The sequence below is a fragment of the Adiantum capillus-veneris genome, chromosome 15 (genome assembly GCF_014529385.1).
Source record: "Adiantum capillus-veneris isolate H3 chromosome 15, ASM1452938v2, whole genome shotgun sequence".
Lineage (NCBI taxonomy): Eukaryota > Viridiplantae > Streptophyta > Polypodiopsida > Polypodiales > Pteridaceae > Adiantum > Adiantum capillus-veneris.
Window position 1 is genome coordinate 102,527,408 of NC_140945.1, and position 6,237 is coordinate 102,533,644.

Below are 6,237 nucleotides of genomic sequence, written 5' to 3' on the forward strand. Positions count from 1 at the left end.
AATCCAGTGTTTCACTCAAAGTCGAAACACATAGAGGTCAGATACCATGTTATACGAGATGCATTGGCCGGCAAGCGTATCGAGCTTGTCAAGGTTCACACTGACGACAACCTCGCAGATGCTCTCACAAAGAGCCTAGCCTCGTAGCGATTTACACATTGTATAGAACTTATGGGTGTAGGATGAAGCTTCGGCAATGCTTCATCAATTTTGTATAGACTAACTATACTAATGCCACTATTGGCCACCATGACCTTCAAGTGGGAGATTGTTAGGGTGTAGGCCAGGTGGCCGTGGGAAACCGCCCCTATTTACACTTTCACCTAAATGAATATAGGGAGAGAGTGGATAACTCTCTCACTTTCCTCTCCACTAACCCCAAACCTGTTGTGTACTGTGCTTCATCTCCCCCTTCTCCATTTCTCTTCTTCCCCTCTCTTGCACACACACTCCGTACACGCACACGCGCACTCATCAAGTGTTATCTGTGAGATATACAATAATCCCACCTTTGTCGTTTGGAGGTTTGCATTCAATTACCCTGTGCCTTTACTATATCAGTCATTTTGAATTTCTAACCAATGCAAAGCTAAGGTGATTCAACTAGACTCTCCTTAGATCTCTCGATCTCTCAGAGCTTCAGTTGTTCTTGCTTGAGTTGCTTCACACATTCGAGTAAAGCTCTATTGTGTTACATTTTCTCTCGTTGGATACAATGCCTCATGGATTATGTGAGAGTAGTTAGATTAGATGTTAACGTGATGCAATCAAGGAATATCATTCTTGGAGAAACAGGGAGCTAGATGCAAAGAGCAAGTGTGATCAATTAGCATTGGTGAAAGACAATATTCAAAATATGTTGATGATGCTAAGCAACAAAGATTTTACTACAACCTACTTTTACTCTTCAATACGCACACAAAGTCCCATGATGTTGCTTCACGCTCAAACATCTTGCAGATATTCCGTATTCAAGGGAAGACACATTGCTGATTGAAGCTATACATAAGACACTCCGATATCATACACTTATATGTAGAGGTATTAATATCATACATTTATGATATCTTTGTTTTCGATATGCTACCACTATTACATTGATATGATAATGGTCTCATACCGGCAGCACTTTTATCTGATATCAAACCAGTATCTCCACCGGTACGATCCAACTTTGCAGAGATAATCATCGTTGTGTACTGATATCTGCTAGTTGAAACAAGACATTTGGGGAGCCATTGTATGATCGTTGTCCTCAGAAAATTGACTCGCTCATCACCTCCAATCATATACCATATGCCAAAATCTCCAAGCTGCTACGGGAAGTCAAAGGAATGGGACAACCGAGGCTACTGAGGAATTATATGTGTAATAACTAGGAACCAAAGAACTGCACCAACAATCATATACAATGATGAGTTGCAAACTACATCTGAAGGAACATTCGAACTGAGAGTGAAAATTGTAACTGATCTTTACCTGTCTGGAACACAACCTGAGTGGATATCACCCCACTCGCACAAAGTGAATCGAGAACAGCCATCCAACAGAAAGTGACACTCATCAATACTGAGACTGCAACTAACACGGCAAGATCAAGAGACCCTGCTTCCAAGCTCTGCAAGAGAAGAACAAGGTGCTACATAAAGCCACCAAATAGACTCTCAATGATGTCCGCTGCACATGGAACCAGAAGAACTATATGAAATAGTCCCGAAAATTGACTCCCAAGCTGGCTGCATATCCCCCTCTAAAGGGAGAACACCCAAACCATGGATAATTGTCATAACTCTCCAACTGTGTCTACTCGTGTGACTGGATCACTTGAGGTAGGTGAATCCGAGTGAAAAATAATTACCTGTGGACCCTGGAAACAAATATGGGAGATCCAAGAAGATTGTCTCCCCTTTGTGAAGAATGCTCGAGCTAACTATAACCAGTTCCATGTCTAGTTGGCTCCTCGAGGCCTGGGATATTTTATCCCAGGCTTCCCCTATTTTTCCCTAGGCATCTGATACCCATCTCCTATTTCTTTTCCTTTTTCCAAGGTCGTGGTGCATGGAGGCTGGGTTGGGCAGAGTGGGCTTGGCACTACATAGGGAGCAAGTGGGGTTCACCTATTGGGTATGCATATTAGCCCCAGCAAGGGTGGGAGGGTGCCCTCCCTCGGGTGCCCAGTGGGTAGCCCTTTGAGGCCAGCAACCTATGGACAGGAGGGGGGAAGCTGAGCGTTTTTGGGTAGCCTCCCATACCTGTGTTTTTGGGCAGCAGATAGCCAGCCATGCTTGGCGTTTTTGGCCTATGCAAAGGGCAGCATGCGCGAGTGTGGGCAACAGACCAACCTTGCATTTCCTCCTCAGGACATCCTCGTGTGTGCCATCTCAAGCTTAGACAAAGCGTCTGCCATCTCCACGACAATGCGGACCTAGGAGAGCAGAGACATTCTACCATCTAGAGGGTAGTCGTGCAATGGCTAGCCTTGAGGGATGTTGATCTCTCTCTCCAGATCTGGGTTGGTGTCAAGAGGAGGAGCACTTCAAGGTAAGGTGCCCATGAGGAGACCGTGCAAGTGGTCTCGTGTGCAAGAGCAGTTGGCAGTGTCAGTAGCAATTGCAGTTGTGTGCACCTTAAGTCTATCCATTGGGCATGTCAGTTCTATGCCGGACCACACTTGGTCACTTGTATGGCCAAATTGTATCAGCGCCATGGAGAGGCTTTCCAAGATGTCTCTCTCTCTCATTCTCAAATGTCATGTGATCTTTCTACCTCACTGATCTCTCTCCTTCACAAGTGTGCCTTATTCATGTGTGGCAACAAAAGATGCAATGAAGAAAAGAATTGGCTCGTGATCCGGTGAGCAGCAGATGCAAAGCTCAGAGATCATCTCTACGGTGCAGTACCATCTCAAGGCAACCTATCAATGGCCCTTGTGACCATGCAGTGGCAGATTTCGTTATCCAAGATCTAGATCCACATCTAGATCTAGCCAGGAGGAGGTGCACTAGATCTATGCACTCAAAGCATGTTGGAGGTGAGGCACATGACGGGACCGTGCCAGTGGTCTCGTGTGCAGGAGCAGTTGGCAATGTCAGTAGCAATCGCAGTTGTGTGTACCTCGGGTACATGGGAAGATGTTAGTTGCTGATGAGTATAGATGAGACCTACAAGAATCTTTTCAAAAGATTGAGGCTATATCCCATCTCACAACAAAGGCAAAAAGCTGCTGCTAACAAGCACAAAAGGGCCTTAACTTTCAATAAAATTGATTGGGTCCTACTCAACTTTCCCAAGGCTCGATTGAGGCAAACTACGGACAAAAATCCTACGAGCCACCAAAAGTATTATACTCAGCTAGCAAAAAGATATTATGGTCCTTTTCAAATCCTAAAACCAATCAACGAGATGGCCTATCAACTAAAGTTGCTTAATCATTGGCACATATACAATGCTTTTCATGTGAGCCTACTTAAGCCTTACAAAGGAGAGACACCAAGAGAACCAATAATTGAGGACTCACCCGAAATCGAGGATCAAGAGAGGTGCTTCAACCTGCATCCATCTTTCGACATGGACACAACGTACTAAGACATGAACACAACGTACTAAGACATGGTAAGATTATCCAATGGCATCTTATTAAGTTCAAAAATTATCCTTTTGAAGATGCTAGATAGATGTAAGGAACACAGCTTAAGGATAGTATGAATCTTGTCAATACTTACAAGGCTACACTAAACTAAGCAAATGTAAATGTTTTTTTTTCAAATGAACAATGTTTTTCTCTTAGAAGACTAGTTCTCTATTTATTGTGCACAAATTTAAGTAGTATGCATGCTTAGAATCTTGTTTGTGATTACGACGTCTCCCAAACACCAAGTAGAATTTTTCACTCTACTTTGGGAGTATAATATGGACTAAAGAGCAGACATGCGTGCGACGGCAACAAAGTCTCCCAAGCACCAAATGGACTAGTCATCCATTCTGGAATGATGTCGTAGGGTAAAAAGAGATCCTCTATCCGCTAAGAAACATAGACTAATGATTAAGGCTTTATCTTCTCTTTCTTATAGTCGAGGTTAACTATGGTTTCAAGAGTGAGGTAATGTCATAAAATATAATATCTAACTACTATCCCAAATGATTTTCTCATATTGAATAATGTGGAAAAATGAATGGGAACAAGAGTTAGAATATAAATATGTGCTTTTGGACCTATCTCAGCACGAGACCAAAGGGAGAGAATGCTACATCCCATAAAGAGTCCAAAAGAGAGGTGGTGTATCAAAGAGCAATGAGAAGGTAATGGAGCTTAAAAGACCTTAAGATTATTTTCATTGAAGACCTCCAAAGGTTAGTGTTAAAAGTCCTTAGATATTAGACCTTTAGATACTTTAGACCTTAGGTTAGCTAGGCATGTGCTTGAGGTGCTTGTCATGCTTGAGATGACTAAGGTGCTTGAGGTGCTTGTCATGCTTGATGACCAAGGTGCTTGGGGTGACTTGATGACCGAGGTGCTTGTGGTGTTCAAAAAGGATCCCTACAAAGGAGGGGTGAGCCCTAAAGGTAGGAACCGAGAGAAAATACACACACAAATACTCAAGGCAAGCCCAAGACTCAAAAGGCAATAAGGACACATATCAAGACCCTACCCATGTTGTCCTCATGGTGTGTCTGAATCCTATTGGATGGCCTTTACGGAGATTCAATGAAAATTTAGACGCATGTAATTAATTAATTAAGCTCTCCCTCTCAAAGGGGGGAAAGAATGACACTTGTCCAAATGCTACTCCTATTGCTTGAAATGACCATAGCTTGTGATTCGCCAAGCTTGGCAAAAGCCACAAGGGATCAAGCTAGAGTAAAGAGAGAGAGGGGTCAACCTAGGCAAGCAAGAGACTCTCATTTTTGTCATTCTCATACACACTCACACATTCTCTCATTGCAATGAGCAAGAACTCCGTCTCCTTCTCCAAGCTTGAGAAGTAGAGAACCTACACGACCACCACTTGGCTATGAAATGCAAATCCAACCAAGAGTCAAGCTTCAATGGCATGCTCATCTTCTCTACGATCTATATTACTATGCTAAGTTAAGCTACAAGAGTAATCTATGGTGAGGAAAGTACTTCTTTTGCGTATGCTACTTCTTTCTCTTCCCTTCCCTCACTCCCTGCTAACTCTCTCCACCTTTGAAGGTGTTTGAGGTCTTGAGATTAAGGCCACGGACAAGTTAATGCTTTTACAAGTTAGTTACGGGCATAATATTAGTGCATGAATCTTACCATCTTCATGGCGTTAACAAGGTCTCAAGGAACACAAAGTATGTATTGTACCAAGTCTCTCGGCATGGGAGAATCTATAATACAAAAGCCTTTTGGAGAGGAGACCGGCTCCAAGTAAATCTGGTCCTCAACTGTTGTCAATTTTAATTCTCTCTCTGCAGGTTGCATCACCCGACAGCATCGCTAGCACCTCCCTACTCAATTTCCCCGATTTGGGTGAGCTAATTTGGGAGCATTACAACAAGAGTAGCTAGCACGAAAACGTCTCAAACCAGCCATTACAACTTGGTGCAAAGGAATGGTGTAGAAGCACACTAACAACAACAGTAGCACCATTGAGTTTAGAGTGGAGCTAATGTTGGCACTTGGGATGAGCATGGCAAATGCACTTCTAGGACTAGAGGGCGGCCAGGAAGGCTCTGAGGGTGGAGCTTGCCCCATCTTAGCTGTATACATTATAGCATACATATCAACTAAAGCACCACCAAGTAAGACCTCAAACCCTAGCTACAAAATTCATTGTGTCAAAGCACACTGAGAACAACAAATAGTGCAATTGAATTCAAAGTGGAGCAAGTGTTAAACTTGGGGTGAGAATGGCGAATGTGATTCTAGGACTACAGGGCCGTTGGCAAGACGTTGAGGGTGGAGCTTGCCCTATCTTAGTTATATACAGTATATCCTACATATCAACCAAAGCACCACCAAGCAAGAACTCAGTTTCTGCTTACCAGTCTCATTGTGGTGAGTGCATGTAGGAGAGACTCACTTCGTAGAGAGTCCTTACCATGGCTGTGTTGAGCGCATCGTACCGTGAAGGAAGCTCATCGACACCTTTTCATGCTTTAGTGAGGATACTACATTTTGTAGCAATACTGACTATTGTGTTCCACAAGTAGCAGTTCTTCTAAAGTAACCCACATTTGCAGAACGCATTGTCCATCCTACTAGCTCAC